This window comes from Lissotriton helveticus, chromosome 6 (genome assembly GCF_964261635.1).
Source record: "Lissotriton helveticus chromosome 6, aLisHel1.1, whole genome shotgun sequence".
Lineage (NCBI taxonomy): Eukaryota > Metazoa > Chordata > Amphibia > Caudata > Salamandridae > Lissotriton > Lissotriton helveticus.
This window is the reverse complement of record NC_136067.1, coordinates 169,988,729-170,015,556: the sequence shown is the minus strand read 5'-3', so window position 1 is coordinate 170,015,556 and position 26,828 is coordinate 169,988,729. Positions and strand designations below refer to the sequence as shown.

At 43.9% G+C, this 26,828-nt stretch overlaps 1 protein-coding gene across 2 annotated transcripts in view; it reads left to right on the top strand.

Moving 5' to 3' along the window:
- Positions 1 to 26,828, top strand: part of FAM167A (family with sequence similarity 167 member A) — a 332,782-nt gene that overhangs the window by 27,007 nt on the left and 278,947 nt on the right. The window contains exons 2-3 of one of the 2 annotated variants that reach the window (XM_078647571.1): positions 2,445 to 2,605; positions 13,156 to 13,261. The gene's annotated coding sequence lies outside the window, so the exon portion shown is untranslated. The remainder of the gene's footprint in view (positions 1 to 2,444; positions 2,606 to 13,155; positions 13,262 to 26,828) is intronic. The other variant, XM_078647572.1, reaches the window with a different exon arrangement.

The following is a 26,828-nucleotide window of genomic DNA, read 5'->3' as shown; positions in this document are numbered from 1 at the left end:
CATATTCCAACTCTTGAGCCACTGGCGTAACGAAAATTGAGGGGGCCTCCCCGCAAGGTATGTAGAGGGGCCCCCTCCGGTCTCAACTAGGAGCTCTCCGGACAGAGTTCAGTGCCGAGGGGGCCCCCTGGAGCATCGCCCCCGCACCGCGTGGGCTGCAGGGGCCTGTGTTACGCCCCTGTCTTGAGCGATACTTGTGTTTGTGGCATTAAAATGATTGTGATAAGAATGTAATAGTAGCAGAAGAAATACAATTAATCTTTCCTAACCTGCGGTTCATTGTAGTTGAAACGAGCGTCAGTAATCCTCCTTTTGCATGACCTCCCAAGGAGACAAATCTCAGTGAGTTTTAATTTTTGTTTTGGAATCATAACAACACTGCAATAGTTGTTTTTTTTCATTGAATTTCTCGTGTTTTTTGTTTGTGTGTCAGACCACATTTGGGGGTCCATGGGGAAGCTTCACATGAGCTACTCGTCCCCCATGGGTTGGTTGGCGCTGGTCTCCTGGGTCCTGTCAGAGTAAGGCTCTACCGACTGGGCGAACAGCAAACCTTTCTGCACTGGGCGCCCAGGTTAATGAGGGTGAGCATTCACAGGCTTCTCACAGAGATAATCGAACAACAGACACAATTATATGTAGTGCAGTCCTTTTCTTTTTTTTATATAAAGAAAGTACTTTTAATCTTACAGAAAAATACAAACAAAACTAATTAATCAATAAAAGCATACAAGGTTGTTGTAAATTGTGCTAATCAAGTGGTACTACACCTCCCCTGGTAACCACGTTGCCTCTTCCTGGAATCCAGCTATTGTTGGATTCCAGGAAGAGGGGTACTAGAAATTAGGGGGCATATTACCAACAAGTAGCGATAATTATTGCTAAATAGGCTTAGCGTCATTTTTTTTTAACGCTGCCTATCGCTGGATATGTTAGCGGAGAAAACATGCTATTAGCAACGTTTTTCTCCATTGTGCTAAAATATCCAGCGATAGCGGCGAAATGCGTGAATATTGCTGAGAATACAGAGGTATTCATGCATTAGCGACGAAATACTCTTAGCCATGTTATCCACCTCCCATTGGATAACATGGCTAAGAACTGGTCTGAGCAGGCGTTCGTTTTTGGCGATAGCGGGAATATTTCCATTGCTACGCCTGCCTTGCTAATAGGCGATAGCGACGTTAGCGACTGCTTTCAGTCGCTAACAGGTTGGATACGCCCACTTTGCATGTCATTAGCGATAAATATCGCTGACATGCAAAGCGGGCCCCGAACCGCTCACTATCGCCTAAAAGCTGTCGCTAACATCAGTTAGCGACAGCTTGCTAATAGAGCGATAGAATTATCGCCGCTTAGCGACTGAAAACGGCCGCTAAACCGGCAATAATTGCCTATCGCCACCCTTGGTAATATGCACCTGGGTGTGGTTGAGCTTGAGTGCAGATTGCTCAAAGTTCTCTTGACTCTCTTAGGCAACTCAGCACTAAGACTTTAATATGTGTCTTTAAGTTTTCTTAATATCAGCGATCAGGTAGGCTTTAGCCATGCCTATCTCAGTCTCTCTCATCCCCAAGGTCAGAGGTCAGTTTAAAACCTGGTTCACATTGCTGGTTGGGGATTGCAGTAAGTGAGTAGTAATTCCATCCTCAAAGTAAAAAGCAGTACTTTCATCCTCAAAGACAGAGAAAATCATTCATGCCGAAAATATGTGCTGTTACTCTGACCTTTTCTTATACATTGTTGAATAGTTTTGTCTCAAACCACATTGTATTTAAAAGGTAGCAAAAATGATCTGCAAGAAAGGATACCGAATGACATTCTAGCTGTAATACTATTAGTTACCACTAAAGGGCGGAAGAGACCATTTTTCAATATGCACTTTTACTGTTTCCACGCCAATGAACAGTAAGTGCTAACCTAAATAAAGCTCGTGTTATTTATGTTTAGCGGTGGCCTTTTTGACTTTTTAAAAATATTTTTGGGTACTTTTATATAGCGTGCGCTTGGCTCAAGGACATTAGAGCGCGTTAGATGAGAACCAAACGGTGTATATGAAAAACATTAAATGTTCTTGATTTGCAGATACCGAGAGGACAGGGGCGTCAAACACGACGTCTGCAGCCCCGGCAGCGCAGGACCTTCATGGGGGGTGGGGGTGAGGGGAGTTAGGGAGGGGATACTATTTGGCACAGGGCCAATTAATATTTGTGGGATATCTGAAACTCTGGGCCCCTCATCAAATTGCCTGGTGAGAAGGGGAGTGGGGATCTGTTGGCTTTATTTGATTATTAAAGAACAGTCATAAAAGCACCAATTTCATAAGCAACAATGATAACAAAAATATAGTACAAGGATACAGTTAAAAGTGATAAAAGGATACTATCAAAAGTTCTTCTTAGTTTCGCTAACATAAGGCTGATGAATGTTTTTTGATCCAACAGGTGGTCAGAGCAACCTTGGTTTGGTCCACCACAATCTGATTTGACATGCCCTGTTCCTCGTGCAAGAAAAAATGAGTCAATGGTGGAAGGCCAAGTAATCGCCAGCAAAAACGATTCTCCTCTATTTGCAGATTGGATAGCTCCAGACTCTTGTCCCAGAGGTTAGCACTGTTAAACATTTGCACTCATAGACTTCCATAAGGGCCATGATTGCTTTATTGACCACTCTACAGGCAAAGCCACATAATGCCCCTACTGAGGGGCTAAAGCGCTGGCATATAGTAAGAGTACAGGCCGGCCAAGTGCTCCGTGAATCAAAAAATGTTACCAGTTATGGGAAATTATGAACCCTCTCGTGTCTTTATTTAATTCAAATTAGGGCGGTTTTACTCAGATTTGTTCCACAGAACATAAACTTTGTTTTCAAGATATTCATCTCAAGATCGAGGCTGTCCATAGATTGCACAAAGCTTGCTACTAAAGCTCAAAGACCATTGGGTGCGCAGGAAAGGAAGACGGCATCGTCTGCATAGAATAAAGCCGGCCCGGGATTGTAACAGAGTTGACCTTATGCATATCCTTACCAGGGGTTTGCAAACAAGGTGGGTGCGAGGACGGAGCCTCGCCACACACCTCCCTCCAGTGCAAAAGAACCTGAACATTCACCGCCTGATCCGTACCTTACGACGGCTTTAACCCCACTGTGCACAGCCCTTGAAAAGCAACCAAATCCTGGTGTAGCCCTATCTCTGACAGAAAGTTCCAGAGTTTACTGTGGTTCACCCTATCGAAAGCGCTACTCAAATCCATAAAAGAAAGGTACGACACCCCCCCCCCCCCTTTAGGGATGCATGCTTATTGATGGTCAAATAAAGGTTAAGACACTGATATAATGTACTAAGCACTTTTCTAAAGCCGTATTGGACTGGGGAACTAATAATTCTAAATTCTACTCAACATGATGCGCCCATTGATTTTTACAGTACAATCTACTAGAGAAATGGGTCTATAGCATCACAGGTCTTGTCCGGAGCCCCTTTTAGGTCAAGCCTGAGCAACGCTTGCGCTCCTCTTCAAGGCATGCTGTATTCAGGTAGGACTTGAAGCTCCGCCCACTCTCCGCCCATATTTTTTCATGTGGCTGTTCATTAGTCAATAGGCTTAGTAGTCCCTCCTTAGTACTGCCTTGTCTCATTTTGTAACCTCCCATGTCGACACCCCCTGTTACGTGTGTTGTCACTCAGTAGGCTTTAATTACAGACTCGGAGCACTATTTTCTCAAATAGCTTTGTCCTGCCTGCTATTGCCCAAGCACTAAGGAGGATTCGCCCTTGAAGCTACGGCTCGATTCGAGAACCAGTCCGAATTAAATAAGGTAAATCGACCTTCTATACCTCACAACGAGGCATTACCGCCGGCACCCACCCTCGCCTCATATCTGATTCTCCTTATTTTCAGATATCCAAAGCAATCCGGGCACCTGATTCACCAAATCAAACGCCTGACCATCAATTTCAAACAGACCTGGTAGGTCGTTCCTTTCCCCACAACGGTCCGCGCATCAGCACGCAGAAAGCTGTATGTTAGTCACCAAACCGCTTAGATTGTGTATTGCAGAGGAACCTATGGAATAGCCGAATTTGGGTTTCCCTCTTGCACCGTGACGTTCACTACCCCCACGAGCACTATTTCTAAATATCGGAGTAAATAACTCGAGCACCGCGAGAACCATGAGCACTTCTTTAGACACCGGTGTAAGTGACTCGCAAACCATTAAACGAGATTTCGTGCCACTTTCCAACAGTCAATCGCTGCACCACCGGGCTATCCCGCCTAGACCCTCCAGTCGATCACTGACAAACACGATAAATGGTTATTCGGATCGCCCACTAATCACCCGCCTGATATCTGGTTAATTTTGGCCCACCCAGAAGCGACCACTGCGCTAATTCACAACTTCACTGAGTTGCGACGGCTACGCTGACCCTCACCTGCATGTAGATATGACTGTCCCGCCTCACAATCTGGCACCAACACGTATGGTCTGACTATTGAACTTCACAAATGGACCTCGCTAGCATAATTAATTTTCTCTATGTTTCTGAACATTTTGGGCGGATGCCTTAAGTTGTTCTCTTATTTTTCTTTCCTTTACTTCCACAGGCGTTCGTAACAAAAAACAGGCAATGATTAAAATAGTCCTGATGATGATCCCGGTTCATTAGGAGCCAGGGGATCGAAACGTTGACGCTTAAACAGTATTACAGGAAAGAGAATTGTATATTATTCTGTAAATACTGTATGTCGTAACTTGCGATATCTGACTAACAACTTGCAAGCGATATTTGGCTCCAAACCTTTTTGCCTGAAAAACTTTCTATCTATTCACCTACCCTTTCTCTATTTTTTCTTTCCTACTCTTGGGATAGGTACAGGATTGTGCCCTATCTAAATGTTTATATGTGACCGCTCTTAGGTCAACCTAATTTGTTTATCTTGAATTAAATATTTCCTCACCCGGCTGGGTTTGGAAACTTGACTTTTAGTACTGATTGTGGTCTTTAAGTTTATTATTCCTTTATGAAATTCCTGAGGACCCTTGTTTCCTTTAATAAGTGAATGACCCTTGGTCCTGAGGTACCTACTGGGTTCCCTTGTTTTCATGAAAAACACTTGAGCGCAAACGCTGGTTTGCAAGGGTTTGCATCCCGTCCAAACTTCCTTGTTTGGGTCCCCTAGTACTCCCTCCCCCACCCCTTACCACTTTACCTTCCTACCACAGGGGAAATCTCTCTCCTTTCTCCTTTCTTCTAGCGAGGTAATTATGTCAAATCTAGCTCCTTTGTACACAGACGACTATATCAAGCACTTATGCTCCGGACCTTCCCTACTTTCAGATAACTCTGATATCCCCAACCAAACTAACACCTCAATACCAGAACAACTAGAGAAACTAAGGAAGAAACAGGTCCGTTTGCAACTAATGGTATTGATGCTGACGGATTACCTTAAGGCAGAAGTAATTCCCCTGGGGCTCCAGGTTCGGAATATACCAGGGATTTTTACAGACAATCCCAAATACACATCGAACTTCAGTTATATAGGAACAACCTGTTCTCGCCACTGGTTGGCATTGGGCATAGACATTGCAAACGAAACATTAAAATCTCTAGAGGTCGAAATCTCCGACATTCTAAAACAAATTGAGGATTCAAATAATACAACAGAAAGCAAAAAACTCATAGAGCAAGTGGATAAGACGGTGGCCGATTTTTATAGAATTGAGCAAAATAAAAAATCTAATAAGGTCAAAAAAGACATAAAATCTTACAACATTGAAGTGACCTACCCTTATTTGCATAAAGACTTTTATACCAACAAATCATATACTAATCCCCAACACAACAGACCGTGGGGAAGATTTAACAGGCGACAGAACCTGGTGGGTTTTTCTGACACCTCCGCCGAATCATCTGACAATTCAGACGCAGGCGAGGGCTCTAGTACATCCAGGAGAGGGGGTGCACACCAAAATTCCAACTCTTTTTTACGGAGAGGCCAGCAAGAACCGCCACAACGAGGGCGGGTCAAGAAAACCCAGAGATGGTTCAACGCTCCGGGCGAGAGGAGAACCAGGAACAACTATTATCAGTGGTAAGATGTGCCCCTACACAAACTGAGACAATCCCCATCTTTAATCTCGCTCATCATATACTAGCAGAAGATGAACTCTCTCTCCTTAAAAAGGGCCTTACTTTTGTCCCTACTATAGCACCTAACTTTATGGAAGTCCAGACTGAGCTTTTACGATTCTTCAGACGCATCCGACTAAAAGCATTTTTTCAAATTCACCCGTCATCTGAAATCAAGGCGCATACCCCTTTTCGACCTCCCTCTACCTTCCTACCATCAGTAGGAATGATACCACCAGAGGTGACTACGTTTGAAAAATTGGTCCTCAAAGACCTCTCAAACTTAGAACACCAAAAAAGATTCATACCCTACAATATCACACTAAAGGAGAAACAAGCTATTGGCTCCCTTAAAACTAATGACACCATAGTCATTAAAAGTGCAGACAAGGGTGGCGGAATTGTTATACAAGACCGTGACTCATACACAGCAGAAATTCAAAGACAGCTGGACAATAGGGATCATTACATCAGGTTAGCATCCAACCCTACCAAAGAGATTCAGGAGCTAATACGGAAGGTCACATCAGACGCAGTGTCTGAAGGCTTCCTGACAAAGAAGGAATTCAATTACTTAAATGTAAAAAGCCCCAGGACCCCGGTAATTTACACATTGCCAAAAATTCATAAGAGTATGACAATGCCACCAGGACGCCCTATTGTGTCGGCATGTGGTTCGATTCTTGAACCATTGGGGGCATTTGTTGATTTCTTTATTAAAGAATTTGTCCCGCCTACAACCTGCTATGTACGAGACTCCATGTCCATGATTAATTTGATCGAACATCATCCCTTTGACCCCACAACTGACACCTTATGTACCATGGACGTGGAGTCCCTGTATACTAATATCCCACAGACTGCGGCTCTTCATGTTATACAGAGAGTCCTTGACACCCGACCACGCCCCCATGCTATACCAACAACTTTTATCTGTCAACTTTTGGAACTTTGCCTCACCCGAAACTTTTTTACATTTCAGGGCCTCTTTTATCAACAAATAAAGGGGACGGCCATGGGCGCTATTTTTGCTCCAAACTTGGCCATATTATTCATGGACGAAATAGAAAGGCAGGTAATTTTGACACCTTCTAACCCCTTCTTCACCGGTATCATCATGTGGCGTAGATACATTGATGACATTTTTATGTTATGGAATTCTGACATCAATGTTCTACGCCACTTCTTACACTGGATGAACAACAATTGCTCGGGCCTCAACTTTACCTCAACGTCTGATAAGTCTTCCATAAACTTTTTGGATTTAACAATTTTCCACCATGAAGGTGAACTCCTCACACGCCTGTTCAGGAAATCGACAGAAAGGAACACGTTGCTGCAATATACCAGCAATCACCCCAGGGCTCTGAGGGATTCGTTACCTTTCTCTCAATTCTTGAGAATAAGGAGAAACTGCTCAAACAGGGAGGACTACTTTAAAGAAAGTGCAATCCTGGCCAATAAACTAAAAGATAGGGGCTACCCTAGGAAAGTAGTGAAGAACGCATTAAAAAGGGCGTGGTATCGTCCCCGTGAAACATTGCTTGTCCCAAACCCAAAGAAAGATATGAACAGAATTGCATGTGTAACGACCTTCTCTCCCATCTCTAACAAACTGAGGAAGATGATTTTACAACACTGGCCTGTGATTAACGCAGGCATCCTTGAGATTGAGCGCCCCTCTTTGCTTTCAAAAAAAGTAAGAATCTAAAGGACCACCTTGTCCGGGCAGCCCTCCCTGCTCCAAATCAACCTTCTACTCTTGAAGCTGCATGGGGTCTGTCCCCTATTGTTGGACATGTCAAATGTGGTGGTTGCACTGTGTGTAATTTGACCATTGAAGGTAAAACCTTAGTGTTTAACAACATTACGTTTAGATGTAACACCTTAACCAATTGTAACACAAGTAATGTCATTTATCTCATTGAATGCCCATGTAAAAAGGTTTATGTGGGACAGACGTCTCAAAAAATTAAAATGCGCATCTGCCAGCATAGATGCCGCATCAGGTGCAGGACACCGAACGCTCCACTGGTGGAACATTTTACTGATGCAAACCATGATGAGGATGACATCCGCTGGACAGTACTTAAGGCGTTAAAACTACCCCAAAGAGGAGGCAGCATGGCAAGTCTCTTAAACAGAGAGGAACTGAAATGTATAATAATGTTGGATTCAATTCGAAATGGACTAAACCGGACAGAGGACTGGACTTCCCTTCTCTGAGCCGGTCTCTGGGTATTTTTGCCATGAACTGAATTACATGTAGCAGAATACCTAAACCTTTGCACTCCTTGAGTGAGATTCGAACCTATGATGAGCATAACTAAACATTGCAATATGTGTTCTATTGTATATAGTAATATGTGTATAAGAGAGTGAGTTCTACAGATCAATTCGCCACTGCCTTGAGCACGCCCAATCACTTGAACCTTTTCACCCACTCACTCGCCGATCAGGATAGAATCACAGTCACGTCACTTAAAAAATCCCCACACACCAGGCCACTTGCAAATGGCCCCCTCAGTTTCCCTTGAGGCTCGGTAAGCCCATTCCAAAATGGCTACCGTAAACGCACTGTTGAGCTCCTTTTCTATTTTGGCTACCTTTTAGTTTTAACAACCGGCAAAGCTGGCCACTAACACGAGAGCGGCGGATTCACGCTTGCCTTGTTGAGAAGGGAGACCATCGTGTCTTTTTGCCGACCAGACCGCGACGTAAGGTAAGAGACCTTCATGTGCCCACAGGTGACGTAGCTTATCTCTCGAAACCATCAGGGTCACCGCCTTCATTGATTGTTTTATCCGCCTCCCTCAGCAAACGGCGCCACTACCAAAGGAGCATCGTACTCCTTCTGAGCCCAAGCACTAAGGAGGATTCGCCCTTGAAGCTACGGCTCGATTCGAGAACCAGTCCGAATTAAATAAGGTAAATCGACCTTCTATACCTCACAACGAGGCATTACCGCCGTCACCCACCCTCGCCTCATATCTGATTCTCCCTATTTTCAGATATCCAAAGCAATCCGGGCACCTGATTAACCAAATCAAACGCCTGACCATCAATTTCAAACAGACCTGGTAGGTCGTTCCTTTCCCCACAACGGTCCGTGCATCAGCACGCAGAAAGCTGTATGTTAGTCACCAAACCGCTTAGATTGTGGATTGCAGAGGAACCTATGGAATAGCTGAATTTGGGTTTCCCTCTTGCACCGTGACGTTCACTACCCCCACGAGCACTATTTCTAAATATCGGAGTAAATAACTCGAGCACCGCGAGAACCATGAGCACTTCTTTAGACACCGGTGTAAGTGACTCGCAAACCATTAAATGAGATTTCGTGCCACTTTCCAACAGTCAATCGCTGCACCACCGGGCTATCCCGCCTAGACCCTCCAGTCGATCACTGACAAACACGATAAATGGTTATTCGGATCGCCCACTAATCACCCGCCTGATATCTGGTTAATTTTGGCCCACCCAGAAGCGACCACTGCGCTAATTCACAACTTCACTGAGTTGCGACGGCTACGCTGACCCTCACCTGCATGTAGATATGACTGTCCCGCCTCACAATCTGGCACCAACACGTATGGTCTGACTATTGAACTTCACAAATGGACCTCGCTAGCATAATTAATTTTCTCTATGTTTCTGAAAATTTTGGGCGGATGCCTTAAGTTGTTCTCTTATTTTTCTTCCCTTTACTTCCACAGGCGTTCGTAACAAAAAACAGGCAATGATTAAAATAGTCCTGATGATGATCCCGGTTCATTAGGAGCCAGGGGATCGAAACGTTGACGCTTAAACAGTATTACAGGAAAGAGAATTGTATATTATTCTGTAAATACTGTATGTCATAACTTGCGATATCTGACTAACAACTTGCAAGCGATATTTGGCTCCAAACCTTTTTGCCTGAAAAACTTTCTATCTATTCACCTACCCTTTCTCTATTTTTTCTTTCCTACTCTTGGGATAGGTACAGGATTGTGCCCTATCTAAATGTTTATATGTGACCGCTCTCAGGTCAACCTAATTTGTTTATCTTGAATTAAATATTTCCTCACCCGGCTGGGTTTGGAAACTTGACTTTTAGTACTGATTGTGGTCTTTAAGTTTATTATTCCTTTATGAAATTCCTGAGGACCCTTGTTTCCTTTAATAAATGCTATTGCAGGCAGGACACGCTCTCTCCTAATGCATGTAAAATTGCAGCAAGGAGCGTCAAACGCATTTGCAATGCAATAGGTCTCACATTTGCGAGAGTTTAAGCTATTGGCATTGTACATGACAATGCCTTTTATTTATATGCTTTAAAAATAACACATAAATAAAAGGTGTTGTCATTTACAATGCCAATAGCACAAACTCGTGGAAATTACAATATCTATTGCATTGCAAATGCGTGTTGAATACAGGAATGATTACCACAGTATGCCATGAGCTAGCAGCACAACTTAGGTATTAGTAGTCAGTATACTTCTACTAGCAGCAGCACTGATGTTACTGGTAGTAATAGTTGAAGTATGAACCTTAATAATTTTACAAATATTTTGAAAAGTAACATCAGAAGTAAAGATTGATGTAATGGGAGCAGTAGAATTGGCAACACACGAAATTAACCCAGAGAGTCCAGTTTAGAGATTTGGCACCAAGAACCAAAGTATGAGACAGGCCATTGAAAAGTATTGAGTTTTTATACTAGTTTTATATTAATTTGGTATTTACTTGTTTTACAGCACACGGTGTTTTGCTTTTGGTCTCCTCAGAGAACTACGTACACAGTCTGTATGCTGTGAGGGTGGGAAAGTTAGAGTTGGGGAAGGATGTGCTCCCTTTTGATCATTTTCAGTCGCTTCCCTGCAGTTCTCTGAGGCTGGAGCTGCAGGAGGGAAGCAGGGGCATAGCTTCAATTGGTGCAGCAGGTGCATTGGCCCCGGGGCCTGGGGGCCCGCTGCATTTTTGTTAATGGTATATTTTATAATTCATAGAGCAGCTAGGCGAGGGGCATTTTCTTCCTTGCACTAGGGCCCATGAGACACTGACCTACATTACTAGAAAGTAGAAGACATGATAAGCTTGGAATCACAAAGAATTGTTATGTTAGATACTTTGCTTGCACCAGTGCAACTGTTTAGAGGTCAGGAATTCCCTTTAAGGGTAGATACTTCTGCATTACTACTCGTATCCTTAAGACCCTTTCAAGCACAGCAACCTCTGTTTCATCCAGTAGAACACTTGATGCATTCCTTGCCTACTCCACAGTCATATTTTCCATATTTATATTGGTTTTGGAGTGTCATCGGCTTACATTTGATGGTCCCCTGATACTATTAAGGGGATGCACACAGATGGTGAACAGCAGGCAAGAGGTGGTTGATAGACATCACTCTATAGCGCACCTTGTATGATAATGATTTTATTCACCCCATGTGATTTGCTGGCTGCTGCTAAGAATCAGACCTATTCCAGTGTGGAATGTGGCATTCCTTTCAGTCCTCTCTCCTGGGCACCATCTGCTGTGGCACAATGCCATGTGCAGCTGGGAGATCGAGGAGTTGGGGGGGCTAATGTCTCATCTTCATCCAAGGGCAGTAAGATCTCTTCTCTGATATTAGCCTAGAGTGATTTTCCATATTTCAACAATGTAAGCTGGGCTAGTTCATGTAAAGCGCATTTGTGCACTTTAGTGCAACAGCGCTATAGAAAAGTGTTAAATGCATCTGTTCTCAGTTTGATATTTTTTTAATATCTCAGGTCCATAAAATTCAAACAGACTTGAAAGGGGTGCATTGTTTGGTCATTCTTTGTAGCACTGTGCAGTCAGAGATTGGTGCAGAAGTAGGTTCAGCCAACCAGCTGGGATACTGCACAGCTGAGAGCCAGGTGGAGCCCTGGGATACTGCACAGCTGAGACCCAGGTCGAACCCCGCGATACTGCACAGCTGAGACCCAGGTCGAACCCCGCGATACTGCACAGCTGAGACCCAGGTGGAGCCCCGGGATACTGCACAGCTGACAGCCAGGTGGAACCCTGGGATACTGCACAGCTGACAGCCAGGTGGAACCCTGGGATACTGCACAGCTGACAGCTAGGTGGAACCCCTGACAGTCTGCCAAGTGCATCTTTCCAGTCGTAGTAAAGGCAAAACCCTCTTTTACTTGAGGCAAAAGTCATGTGTACTGGCAGCATATTGGGAGCTGAAAAGGTGCCCATCATTTTGGGTACAATCACAGGGTGAGCCGTTGATAGAGCGAGATGTCCTTTTTTTAGGTCTCGCGTAGGCAGCGCTTGCGCCGTCTCTTCGAGTCATGCTGTATTTAGGATATGGGCTTGAAAAAACGCAATAGGTCTCACATTTGCGAGAGTTTAAGCTATTGGCATTTTAATTGACAATGCCTTTTATCTATATGCTTTAAAAATAACACATAAATAAAAGGTGTTGTCATTTACAATGCTAATAGCACAAACTCTTTTTCATTGGTTCCTCTTGCTGTCCTTCCTAAATACCTGCTTTTCATTGGTTAGTATACTTAGTAATCCCCCCTTTTCTATTTTCGTAACCTCCCTTGAGGACTTCCCCTGTTATAAGTGCTGTTACTCTTCATTTTAATTTATGGGACTTGGAGAGCACTCTTTTCTTTTCGATGGCCTGTCTCTGCTCGTGCATGTTATCTTTACTTTGCGCAGGCTGAATGGTTCCCAGATGAATCATTAACCAGTGCTTCCACCTCACAGCTGATGCGTATCCTGCACACACTTTGCGCAATGTTATTTTTTGTTTATTTAAACTTTTACAGGCTTCGTGCAATGTTAATTTTATTTTGTTTTGTTCTTTGTGCATTCCCTGTTGTCACTCCTTGCCACTCCCCCTCTGTGATCACGATTCCTCCTGGTAGTCCCGATGGCGCAGCTTCCAGCTTCTCTTGCTGGATATTTTGTTTATCAGCATTCCTGCCATCATTTTAGTGACATTCAATAGTCATGTATTTACATCCTATTTTTATTTTTAAAGGTACAGTTTTACCAACGTCGAGATTCAAACCCGGTTCCCCAGGTCCGAAGTTGGCAGCTGTGGAGTTTACGCCACAGTCTCTCTCCTGCTGATTTACTTTTGCTTGGTAAGCTCTCCATTCAAGTCAAGTCAAGTCAAATAACTTTATTCGGTTATTTAGAGAAACAACCATAAAAGAATTACATACAAAACATATAATGACACATAATTACATAAAAAGGTTAAAAACGACTTGATTAAATTCATTGTAAATAATTATGAGAAAAAAAAGTTACAGGCAATGTTAGACCTGGCATCATTGGCATGAGTCTCTCCTCCATTTTTTCTGTTTGCCTCCTCTGTTTACGATGTTTTTGCTGGTAAATGCTTTGGGCACTGTGCCACTGCTGATCAGTGCCGCAGTGCAAGTGCTCCCTATGTGAAATTGCTGTATTGATTGAATTCCATGTTTGGATTTTGGTTTACTGTCAGTCCCTAGTAGAGTGCACCAGGAGTGCCAGGGCGTGTAAATACAAATGCTGCTAGTGGGCCTGCAGCACGTGTTGTGCCACCCACAAGAGCGGCCTAGTAAAAGTATGTCTGAAGGTCTACCATTGCTAGACCACATGCAGTCTGGTACTGTCACGCAGACTGCGCAAGTACACCTACTTGCCAGTCCCTAAACCTTCCCTTAACTTCATGTTAGTCACCCCTATGGTAGGCCCAAGGGCAGGGTGCATTGTAAGCATAAGGTAGGACAAGCCTGACAAGGTTGGCATGTCCTAATAGTGAATTACAGCCATATTAGTTTTTCACTATTGTAAGGTAACCTGCTCTCCATCAGTTAGAATGGGCTGCCAGGATTATTAATGCTATAATCCTAGCGGGCTCGGGGAGCATGGTGCAATGTCGAGTTTGGTATACCTGAACTCAGGGTTTAATAACGCATCCGTTTGTGTGGATGGTTTTTGGACTCTGTGTTTGAAAATAGCACTTTTAGAAAGTAGCTATTTTCTTGTCTAACTGTCTACCGGTCTCTGCTGGTTCTGGTGTGCGTGTGACAGGAGCTGGGTGGCTCCAGAGGTCTGAATGAGTCAGTGTGGGATGAGTGGGGCATTTGCATTGAGAGTAGGGGAAGAGTAGCTCCTGATAGCCTGCCCTACCTGATACAATGCTGGCTCCGCCCCCCTGCCAGGCGACTGATGACTCTGTGCCTGCCTGGGACTTTCCTGGCCCACCTCCTGCCGGGCAACTGATGGCCCTGCCCCTGCCAGTGACAATGCTGGCTCCGCTCCTGCTGGGCGGCTGAAGACTCTGCCCTGCACAGTGAATAGGCCAGGTGCTTCGGCCTGGCAACACCCACAACAAACCCAAGATGGGGGGAAATTCCCCTTCATGGACAAAGGGATCAAAGCCAAAAAGGGGTATAAGAGAAGGACCCCTGAACCAAGAATTTAGATAAGAATTTAGATCACTTCTGACAAGGAAACCTGAACCAAGGACAAGAAGCCTGCTGATCTAAGGACTGCCTACCCCTTCTGCCAGAGTGCTGTTTGTTGGGGGAATCCTGCATTGCTTCTTTATTTTTGCCAAGGAACCAGGAAAGAGGAACTGTGTGTGTACTCTCAATCTTTGCTAAGAAAATCTCCATGGGCTGGAAGAGTGCCAGTCTCCTGTTGAAGTCACAGGGCTAAAGGACTTCATCTGCTTAAAGTGCTGTTTGCTGGAACTTGTGAATCTAGCACCTTTGAAAGAATCCAGCAATCTCGACGCCGACGGACGCCGCCGAATCCAGCTCGACATCGTGAGTAACGGCTCCAGTGTCCCGCTTCCTCGACGCCGGCCGCCGGGCCCGATCGACGCCAGCAATAACGCCAGTGAGTAGTGAGTTCGGCTCCAGCTCCAAGTGACCTCGTGTCTGCACCGCTGCTGATCGCATCGACTTCGAGCCCCCTCGACGCCGTGAGCGCTGCTCACTCTTGCAACATCGACATCGACGACGCCGTATCCTGCTTCATCTCGTGAGCGCTGCTCCCGCCTGACTTCGGTCGACGCCGCTGCAGATCGCCCCGACTCCGAGGCCCGATCGACGCCGAAGACGCGACGCCAGACATCTCGACGCCGCTGATCATCGAGTGCTTCACTTTTCCAAGGTACTGTGTTGTGGGGGTCTGTGCGACTCCGGGCTCGACGTAGCGCTCCTCGCGGTCGACGCCGAACCTTTGGATTAACTTTGCCTCGACGTCGTGTGACTCCGTGGGGGTTATCTTGTTGCCAAGAACTGTGTTTTAAAGAAGAAGAGTTGCTTTTGATACTAAAGACTTTGTGCTAAGAAGAAACTACGCTTGAACTATTATTTTTCCTTCCAAGAGTATTTATTAAGATTGTGGTATATTTTTGTCGTTATTTGGTCTTGTGCTAAGCCCTATATAAAAATCCTTATTTTTATAATACTACTGTGTCGTGTCCATCTGTAGTGTATTCCCTTTATTACTGTATGTGGTCATAAATGCTTAACGCACTGCCTCTGAGATAAGCCTGTCTGCTTTGCCAAGCTACCAAGGGGGTGAGCAGGGGTTATCTAAGTGTGTGATCCCCTTGCCCTGACTAGAAAAGGTGTGTCCCTATTTGTCAGAAGTGTATACCTCTGCCAACTAGAGACAGCCGCTTCTAACAGGCAAGATGTACACTCAAATATTAAAAAAGAATTGTTCTACAGACATAAAAAAGTTAATATTTTTCTAAAAATGTATCAGTTGCAAGAACAGTTAACCTTCCATACTTTTCCTAAATTTGAGTGCTAATTTTAAAAAACTACACACAAATAAGGTACAATCCCAGCCTAACATCTGGAGGTAACAAAGTGCTGGTCTAAATTGGGAAAAATCAATTTTTTAAGACAGGGTTTTAGATATAGCCTCCGTGGAGTAACATAAAATGGACAGAAGAATAAAAAGTGTGCCAGGTCTTGCGTAGACTTTTCGTCGCAGCCGCAAGCCGGCAACACTTGTCCACGGTGAGCTCCCTTTGGCACGGCCAGCAATAAGTGAAATAAGTCCAGCCTGTATCTTGTCAGCAGGAAGCGATCGTAACTTGTCATTGGCCATGACAAGTACGGTTCCATGAGCAAAGTTGTTTTTAATAGCACATGTTTGCGTACGCTTCCTTTCATTATTTCGCCGGCCTCCCTGTCTAAGTACCGTGAGGTAATAAAAGCCTTCTTCACAGAAATAACATCCTGTTTAGTAATGGAATTCGGGTTTAAGAAGAGGTCGGGGCACCCAATTTCCCTGAAGCAGTTACTTAGGTACCTTAGCCAAGGAACCTTAAGCCTGTTTTCCCATGTTAGCGCTTCCCTCAGTATTAGCTGGGTAAGAGGGACATTGCTATTTGTCCAACAGTGTAGCCAGCATACTAAGGGTTTTACTGCTATTTTATCACATAGGAATGGTACACCTAGCTCCTCGTGTACGGAGAAGTTTGCTGTTCCACCAGGGACCCTTAGTATCTTTTTGAGAAAGTTATTTTCTACTATCTCAAGGGCTCCTAGTGGGACATGTCCCCATAACTCCCTGCCATAACATGTTATAGCAACACTCTTGGCCTGGTAGAGTTGTAGTAATGCTGCCACAGGGCTGTTGCCCATTTTTCTTGCAAAATTAAGTATTGCAGCATTTGCCCTAATTACCTCTCCTTTTTTTTTCTGGACTACGGGTCCCCAGTTCAGTTGGTAATCGAACAGGACTCCTAAATAGGAGAATGTTTTTGTAGTAGGGATTATGACCCCATTTACATGTAAACGGTTTAGTTTTTTGTTACCTTGGCCAACCTTCATTACGAAAGATTTGGAGTTGTTTATGCTCAAATCACGGGATTTCATGAATGTAAAAAAGGAATTTAGTAATGTTTGAAGACCGTTGGCGGTTCTAGACAAAAGGACTGCGTCATCCGCATAAAGCAGAACTGGCAGTCCTTTACGACCAATATAGGGGTAATCTGCTCCTGTACTTAAAAGGTGCTCTTCCAGATCGTTTATGTATAGGTTAAAAAGGAACGGGGCTAAAATGCACCCTTGTCGAACGCCCCGGTGCACACTGAATTCTTTTGTCACGTTTAAATCCCGTGTGTACCGGACGTTTGCCCTGGTATCAGAATGCATATCTGCTGGTAAATTAATTAAGTTCTGCTCTACACCTATTTTCATCATGGCGGTCCAGAGCTCTCTACGGCTCACACAATCGAACGCCAACGACAGATCCATGAACGCCATGTGAATTGTACCTTGTCGGGCCTTAGTGTACTTCCCTATAATTAGGTACAAGTTCAAACACTGGGTAATGGTAGAGTGACCGGGTCTAAATCCGTATTGGATGGGGGATATTACTTTATTTTCGTCTGCCCATGCGACCAGTCTATTTAAAATTACACCCCCCACTACTTTGACAGTGGAATTGATTAAAGATATTGGCCTGTAGCAGAGGGGGCTATTACGGTCTCCTTTCTTGAACACGGGTACGATGGTGGATACCCCCCAAGACTTTGGGCAACCGGAGACCACAGCCGCATTAAGTACTGCAGTGAGGACTGGAGCCCATAGTGACCTACAAGATTTAAAAAGGTCCGGTGGAAGATTGTCCGGTCCTGGGGCCTTATTACTAGTAAGCCCTTCAATTCCCTTTTCGACCTCATGTATTGTGAAGAGCAGTGATTTTTCCTTAGATACAACCTGAATACATTCTGCCTGTAACTCATTACTTTTAAAAATAGAACTAAAATAGTTAACCCACTCTTCCTCTGGGATGTTTGTACCCATGATGGAATCATTTGAATGATCAAATAGGGGTTTATTTATAATGTCCCAGAACTTTGCACTGTTTCTTAGTGTTTCGGGGTCTAAAAGAGACTCCCATACATTTTTCTTTACTTCTTTTTTACGATTTGCAAGGGCCTTTTTATACCTGGCACGCGTAGCTTTTATATGCACCAGGTCTCTAGGTTTGGTTTTCAAAGCCAACTTAAGCTCACGGCTAGCCTTGGAGCAAGCATTATCAAACCATTTTGGACTACTGCTTACGTTCCCTCTGGTTGGCACCGTTAACATTGATCCTACTATTTGTGCGACACCCTCAAAGGATGCCAAGATTTGTTGCGGTGTTGATTCAGGTGATATACATAGCGAAAATTCAGAACTACAAGTATTGTTAATAGAGTTATACAAATTTTCATGGTTCACCATTGACCATTTTAAGCGACGCATCCCATTTATACATTTTGTGGACCCACGATCCACTCGTAACTTTCGCTGTTCAAAAATTCCCCCACCCATTTTGATACATATAAGATTATGATCACTATAAATGCTCATTTGGATGTAGAAGTTCAGAACAGTAATGGCAAGGTCGACAGATAATAAAATATGGTCTATGTATGATCCAGTAATGTGACCTTTAAACGTGGGAATAGGGAAAAGAGTTTGGTCCGCCACTGTTGACATTGCTGAAATTAGATTATTTTCATTCATTAGTGAATTTAGATCTGTTCCACGCCGCGAGTGGTCAAAGTGGAAACCTTCCAGGCTGTTGCATCCTAATTGGTTTGTATGGGTGTGTATTAAAATCCTAACAACAAAAGAACCGGGGTCTATAACGAAGCTTCAAGTACTCCGAGCTGCTGCAAAACTCCTACATAAGTGAGTTAGGCGCTAATAGAGCTACATAAGTCTCTATATCTGAATGTGTGCCAGGACAAACATGTCGAAGGACCTACTGAGATTGTTGGTAAGACCCGTACAGAGATGTGTTGGATTCCCATCAAATAGGTATGTAGATCAAATGTTCTCATTTGGTCATCCAAAAATGGGGTGGTATGTCTCTTGATCAATGAGACCCATCCATCGCCCTTACTCAATTGGGTCGCACCATCAATCGCTAAGGTACCCATGAACAAATGATAAAGATGGGATCGAGTGCAGTGCAAAAATCAAAAGATGTGGGAGTTTAAAACAAGGGGTAAAAGGATCAATAGGCGAAAAACTCTAATGTAATTTGTCCTTTCCCTCAAACAAACAAGAACAATGCAGAGGAAGCAGTCTAAACATATAACTGCATTTACAAGGCCAACATGTTTCAGCCGGTAGGGACAAGATCCCATGGCTTTCTTCAGGGCCAGAGTTCTAAGCATTAGCTACTGCATACATAAAGTGAACGTAACGACAATCTGTAAAGGATATACATAAATAGTCCAAAATCGTGTTCCTCTGTACCAAACGGTGTCTCTTACATCTGAATAGTACAGGGAGTGTACCTCACCTCTCCTGGAACCCAGCTCAGGAAGAAGGAGGCCCCGCTCTGTCCGGCGTTGTCTCATCGCAGGACCCGAGCTTGGTGGAAGGCCTTCTTCCTGAGCTGGGTTCCAGGAGAGGTGAGGTACACTCCCTGTACTATTCAGATGTAAGACGTCTCGCGGATAACCCTATGATTACCTGCATGAATGCTGATAAAGGTGGAGCATTAGTGGTTATGGATACCGCCTTTTACCAACGAAACATTGAGGCTCACATTAATGATTCTAATGTATATGATTTTCTACCGGGAGACCCTACCTTAGAGTTCTCAAAGAAACTGATTGAAATTATCAATACATCTTTTGACAATGGCACCATCGACGACAGGACGAGAAGATATCTCACTCCCATCAACCCTAAACCTCCCACGATGTATATGCTTCCTAAGATGCATAAGCATGCGACTCAACCTCCATTCCGTCCAATTGTGTCTACCAGAGGCAGCATCCATGAGAATACGGGTAAATTTCTGGATAAGTATTTACAACCATTTGTTCTGAAATCAAAGTCACATGTACGTGATACTACAGACTTTCTTGTCAAACTTGAACCGATTATGAATATCCTCAGAAACACCGAGTTGATTATGTGTACGGTGGACGTATGTTCACTCTATACCTCCATCCCCCATGATGGAGGGATGGAAGCGATTGAACAAACACTGATGACTTCCAATTTGGATCAAGACCTACAGGTCTTTCTGATGCAATTGACTATGTACACCTTATATCATAGCTACTTCAACGTACAAGACAAATGGGTACTCCAACTGAACGGGACTGCCATGGGAAATTCGGCAGCTCCTTGTTATGCTAATATCTATATGCAAGTGTTTGAAGAGTCTCATATTCTATCTCAAAATGACTGGCTACTACATGGAAAAATGTACCTTCGGTACATAGATGACATTTTCCTGCTATGGGCAGGCTCTACTGAAACCCTTACCACCTTTCTTGAGTCTTGGAATAACGTTAATGAACGTATCCAGTTCACCTGGGAATACAGTGATAAATGCGTCCACTACCTTGATGTTGAAATACATCGTGACATCACAGACTGGCATACGACGATTTATCGCAAACCTACCGATAGGAACTCCATATTACACTACAGCAGTTTTCATCGACCTGGCCTTAAAAACAATTTACCTTATGCACAACTGTTAAGAGTGAAACGCATAGTGTCTAAAGAACAGGAATGTAAACAAGCCCTCAGAAACACACTGGAACGTTTGAAAGCACGGGGCTATCCCACACCCATCTTGGATCTAGCCATGCAGCGAACTGACAAATGTGTGAGAGCACAACTTTTGAAATCCAAACCAAAAAAAACTTCAGACAGAATGGTGGTTGTCTCAAAATACTCTAAACTGTCGAATCAGTTTCAACACATCATTCGGAAACATTGGCCCATCCTTGTTATGGAACCTGATTTCAATGGTTTGTTTAACCAACCACCTATGTTTGCATTCACTAGAGGCCGCAATGTCAAGGAGTTATTGAACCACCCAACAGCAACTTCATCCTCACTTATTTACAATGGTCTAAAGCCCTGCTACAATTGTAGTAACTGTGGGAACTGTATCCCAGGCAACAAAACGACTCATCCTTTGAAGGGACATACCATAAAACTGAAAGTCAATGCCACGTGCAATAGCAGCAATGTCATCTATATGCTCAAATGCCCTTGTGGCAAGTGCTATATTGGTCACACGGAAAGAAAGATTCGAGTACGAATCTTGGAACATAAAAGCAATATACGCACACAAAACATGAAATCCAGTGTGGCTACCCATTTTTTGGAACACAGACATAGTGTGGCGCAATTGAAGTTTCTAATTCTTGAGCAGGTTAAAATCACCAGCAACAACAAGAACACTCTATTGAAAAGAGAGAACTTTTGGATCCGCTTTATGTCCACCATGGCACCGAACGGCCTCAATGACCGCATGGAATTTTTGTGTTATCTTTAAATATATCTTTGCTTAACTCCGTATCTGCATGTCTTTTATATGTTTGTATGTTTATCTGTCGATGCACCCATTATTTCTGCATGTTTTCACATCAGCTTTATATGAGTACTGGAGTTTGTATCTATATGTTTGTTACAGATTTGTTCTTCTATATGTTCATTGATTCATAATTTTTGCATGTTTTTATTGTTTTGTGCTTCTATGTTTATTTCACCACTCTAAGATGGCCGCTAATATGGTGATGACTGGTGTTTGCAGCACATGGGGTAGTCCTTCGTTTCTTTCTTGCATGCATTTTTCACGGACCTTTGATTTAATGAGCACTCACGCTCTTACTTTCTTGACGATTCACCGCTTTTGACGACTCCTTGCTGAGTCGCTTGTTCATCCGCAATCTGTAAGTACCGAGTGGGGGATTGTTATTTAGCCCCTGTCTGTTGACAGGCACAGACTGTATTGCACGAGGGTATTTTAAAACGCACTGGTTACATTTGTTTGTAACACACATTTTTCTCCTGAAAACGGAGCATGTTCACTGTGGGACATTTCGAGCACCTGCACTTTCACTCTTGTTTGTGGCGAACTTGGTTTGGTTACAATTATGTCCAGCTTTATGGTTATCAGTATTAGCATGTTTATTCAGCATGTTTATATATGCATTCATGATAACGTTATTGGTTCACATGACGTATTTTATTTACGTGTATGAATACACAGTAGAATGTAGTTTGTGAGATATATGCTTTCAAGTTAGGAGTTATCGGTATAGGATATTGAAATGTTTTCATTTGGATTGTTTCCTTAGATCTGTCCCCTGAGGAAGGGCTGGTCCCGAAATGCATTGGGATGCATAATGTGATGTGCAATAATTTAATGATTGCAACTCATCCACCCATGGAATGCAGTTTATTTTGTGGATAAAATCATGGATTTTCACCGGTCACACATGAATAAAATGTGACAGCTGTTTAAAAACTACGTTTGGCATTAACATTTGATATTTTTTGATTTATATGGAATTAGACCAATGGTCTTCAAGTAGTGCACGGAGGTGCTCACTCCATAGAGTGAGCCTTGCATTAGTACCTTGGTTTTCACACTGTTAGAGCAGACAGTGTTTCCTCTGTTGCACACTCAGTGTTCAAAAGACATTACCCGATTTACTTTTAGCTGTGCGAGTACCCACGCTTTGATTGGCCATCTGCATATTGCCAGACAGCCAGTGGAGGGCCTTACTTGTCAGTGATGTAGGGGTTTCTATCTGGCCGATAGCCAAAGATGGAACATTTGCGAGTACCAAAACTAGGGGTGAGGCTTCTTCAATAAAATGTAGGGAATCATTTTCAGAATTTATTGGCATTTCAGATAGTTTTGGGGGTGGGTCTTCTCTTAACGATAAAAGGTTATTATGTGTTGCTGGTGTGTGTCCAGGTGAATTAGACTGTGCTACATTTACACCCTCTGTCCTATTCGTGTTAGGCACTTTAGTGGTATTGGCTAAGTTAGTGACTATAGTTGACAAGTTTGTTATCTCATCCGTTAACATTTTCTGAGCCGTGCCTAGTTTCTTCACTTCAGCACAGAGCTTGTCAAGTCTAGCGACCACCGGTTTGATAAATGCCTTAAGCTTACTATCAAACATATCCGCTATCCTGCTTAATAAATCGTCATCAACAATTTGTTTGTCACTGTCAGCCCCTTTTCCCATACTTTTGTCCCTAGTTTTTGGTGGTGTTGCTACCCTTTTTCTCCCTTCTCGATTTGTCTGTGCTTTTCTACATTTCCTAATCGCCCGTGTAGCAGGCACAAGAACTGGGGGATCTTCAACTACGTTGTCCACCTGTGTGTCCACGTGTATGGGAGAATCCTGTACGATATCGTCAGGCTGGGACTCAATGTCAGTAACATGATTTGAGTCTTGATCAAGCTCTAGGAGAACACTATGATTATGAATCTCACTATCATGTGTCTCGGTGTCTGGGATTTTATTTCCTGCTTCCTGGGATGAAATATCTACCCACGGGGAATTTGGTGGTGGGCTCATAGGATGTAGAATGGGAGATTGACTTAATCCCAGCGACTGTCTTCTTTCACTATTGATCTTGGTTACTACATGTACCATGTAATTATCCATAGTGTTTGCCACGACAGTAGAGTTCTTTTTAGGCATCCTAGGTGGAGATAATCGGAGCACAAGTTTTTAAACCGAGCAGTTACAAACAAGTTGAGCACTGGGAAAAAGGGGGGATCAATGATAGAATACAATGTAGATATGACAAGGTACAGGTGATCTTACTTTAGCCAGATTTCTTGTTGCCAATACGGGCAATATGGCGTGCCCAGTCCAGTCTCTTGCCTGTCTCGGACTGTCTAAGACTGTCCGCCCTTAGTCCGGGCTTCGTCCGGCGCGTCCCGTGCGCGTCCTCGCGGGACGAGGGACCTGACGTTACTTTATGCGCCGCCTGGCGCGCTGGTTGGTGGCGTCGTCACTTCCCCCTGTGGGATCCTGGGGGATGTAGTCGGACCGGCGGAGCCAAGCCCGGCCGGTCGCTGCAGGCAAAGGTGTGGCGGAGCCAAGCCCAGCCGCTGGTCAAAGGGGTAAGACAGCGCTAGTAGCAAGGGTCAGTAAGATGCTGGAACACGGGGAACTCGGCCCTTGACGTTACTTTATGCGCCGCCTGGCGCGCTGGTTGGTGGCGTCGTCACTTCCCCCGTGGGATCCTGGGGGATGTAGTCGGACTGGCGGAGCCAAGCCCGGCCGGTCGCTGCAGGCAAAGGTGTGGCGGAGCCAAGCCCGGCCGCTGGTCAAAGGGGTAAGCTCTCCATTTAAAATACCAGTTGTGTGCAGCAGGTAACGCCGTTGTATTACTTTTTTTTTTCTTGTTATGGCAAAGCAAACAGTTGAAAATTGCGATTCTCCTATTAACATGACCAGAGAATCTGGATTTCATTAAAGACACGGAGGCCGACATTATGCATTATCCTTTAATAGCAACTCACAGCACTACATCATAAAGGATAAAGCTCTAGAGTTCACACAACAGTGGACAAAGGATGTATCCAGGAGATGATCTGCCTCTTTTAAAAGAATCGCAGCAGGAAAGAACTTCATAAACGGAGAAATCCAAGCAGAGCTTGAAAACATCATGGAATAAACTTCAGTATCTCAAATGGAAAGGATCAGACGGTTAAACGGAATTACCTGAAAGGAGAAAGAAAGGATTAAGAACCAAATCCATAGTGAAGAGCCTAGAGAGCCAAAAGAATTCATTACATTCAATAAAGATAACAGAAGCATAGGCATAAATCATAGAATAACAACAATTGAAGTAATCAATAAGTTCATAAAAGACATATCAAAAGTTGTAAAAGGGAGGGATAATGTCAGCCTCCGTGTCTTTAATGAAATCCAGATTCTCTGGTCATGTTAATAGGAGAATCGCAATTTCATTAGAAGACCGGAGGCTACATTATGCATGTTTGTAGCCCCGAAGGACAACATCAGACATATGCTCGATAGGCTTACAATAATGACGAGCAAAGGTGTTAGCATTTGACCAGTCAGCAGCTTTCAGGATATCATCCAGTTTACCACCTGACCAGAAGGATTTACTGGCCATAGCTCCTCTGATAGAATGTGCTTGAAACTTAGAGAGGTCAATACCAGCAAGACTCATGGTAGACTTAACCCATCTAGCTATGGAGGTGAATGAAACAGGTTTAAAAGGTTTAACAAAAGAAACTAAAAGTTGATTTGCATCGTTAGGACGTAGGAGAGACATCCTTGTGTCATACTCTTTCATACAAGCAACCACACAAAGTTTAGGGAAACTGTCAAACATGGTTTTAGTTCTTCTTAGTAATTCAAACTTAACACCAAATATATCGTAACATCTATTTGAAATATCTAATCTTCTGATGTCAGATACTCCTACAGGAGATTAAACACAAGAGAGTGGTGAGTTTGAAGGAAAGAAATTTTCTATTAAGGGAAGAGTTATCTGGCCAAGAACAAAAAAGGTCTAGAATACACTTGACATCCCAAAGGGACTGATACTTAGGTCTAGGGGGTCTCCTTAGCCTAATACTCTTGAGTACTCTACAAATGATAGCATTTTTACCTACCGATTTACCGTTGATAGGGGAATGGCCCGCGGAGATTGCGGATCTAAAGCAATTAATGGTATGATAGGATAGGCCTCTGTCAAATTGTTCGACCAGAAAATTTACGATATTGACGACATAGCCTCCACGGGATCTAGACTCCTTTCCAGGCACCAATGAAACCATTTTTTCCAAATGTTGTTATACCTAAGGTGTGTTCCGGGTGCCCAAGATTCTCCGAGAAGAGAGAGAGCTGTCGACGAAAGTCCAGACAACTCGTTAGATTACCTGACACTTTCCAGGCAAGAAGGTTCAAATTCCCCTCGATAATAAGATGATGATCTTCCCCGTCTGCGTTTGAGACCAGGCCTGGAGACGCTGGGATCAGAAAGGGAATGTCGCATGCTAATTCCAGGGCTGTCGGGAACCAAGCTTGGGACGCCCAAAAAGGAGTTATTAGGATCAGAAGGCATTCTTCCCTCCTGACTTTCTGAAGGACCCTCTGAATCATGGCAAAAGGAGGGAAGGCATAACCCAGGAAGTGAGACCATGGTTGGAGAAAGGCGTTCACAGCAAGTGCGCCTGGGTCTGGCATCGAACTGAAGTAGTTGGTAAACTGGAGGGTTATCCTGATGGCAAATAAGTCCACGTCTATGGGACCCCAAAAATGGAAGAGGTCATTGAAGACGTTCACATTGAGTTTCCAGTCTGAGAAGTCTAGAAGGTATCTCGAATTCCAATCTGCAGAAATGTTTGATTTCCCGGGAAGATATTCCGCCCTGAGGGAAATTTTGTGTTCCAGACAGAACATCCAAAGTTTCCTGGCAAGATTGGAGAGATCTGCAGATCTCGTTCCTCCAAGACGATTGATATAGGCCACAGCAGAAATGTTGTCCATTTTCAGAACAACAGACCTCCCTTGAAGGGAGTGTTTGAAGCTCTTAAGAGCGTATAAACCAGCTGTTAATTCCAGAAAATTTATGTGTTGAGAAGATTCCGTCAGGGTCCAAACCCCGCCGGTGTTCTGGTCTTGCAAACGTGCACCCCAGCCATGAAGGCTGGCATCTGATTCTAGGATAAAATCCGGGGATGAACCGAAGATAGCCTTGCCGTTCCAGGCATCTAAGTTCTCCAGCCACCAAAAAAGCTCTGCTCTGGCATCTGGGTCCAGAGTGACAAGATCTCCATACCAGAGACCTGAATTGAGGGCTTTCCTCTTTATTCTCTGAAGTGCACGGTAATTCAGAGGACCAGGGAAGATGGCCTGGATAGAAG